The sequence below is a fragment of the Octodon degus genome, unplaced genomic scaffold, assembly GCF_000260255.1.
Source record: "Octodon degus isolate 3935 unplaced genomic scaffold, OctDeg1.0 scaffold00599, whole genome shotgun sequence".
NCBI classification, from domain to species: domain Eukaryota; kingdom Metazoa; phylum Chordata; class Mammalia; order Rodentia; family Octodontidae; genus Octodon; species Octodon degus.
The window spans coordinates 77,001-77,567 of record NW_004525175.1 but is presented as its reverse complement, the minus strand read 5'-3'; positions in this window follow the sequence as shown (position 1 = coordinate 77,567).

The following is a 567-nucleotide window of genomic DNA, read 5'->3' as shown; positions in this document are numbered from 1 at the left end:
TGCCATTTTCTCTTAGCTGGAAATATAGATAAAGAATAATTCAATACTATGTAAGTAATAGGTATAAAATGTTTCAGGAATTCACTTGCTTTTCCATGTAACTATCCCAAAAAACTTTATGCACTGTTTACAATGCGTGTGGCAACCATCAATTTAAAGGGTTCCCTTGGGATATAGTCAAAGAAATGTCTCTCAGAGTTCTTATGATTAACTTCCTACCATTTCCACTGTCCTTGTTTTCTTTCTACTTGTCTTAGGAAATATTTTGGTATAACTCATTATCTCGCCAAGAAGCTGACCCAGTTATGAAAACAGCTACGTGAAGGGAGAGATGCCTCTTTGTCCCTTGGGCTGCATCTGGAGTTTCTCCTCACCCGAGATGATCCTGAAGACTACCAGGATGAGGGCCACATGCATCATCTGGCTCAAGGGTGCAAGATGGCTGAAAACCTTGTCCTTAAGCTCAGTGTAGGTGAGAAGGACACACACCCTGATGAAAAGGAGCTGAAATTGGAAGATAGGTATTTCTCAAAGAGGAAGGGAATCAAGAAATGGAGATAAATTTTT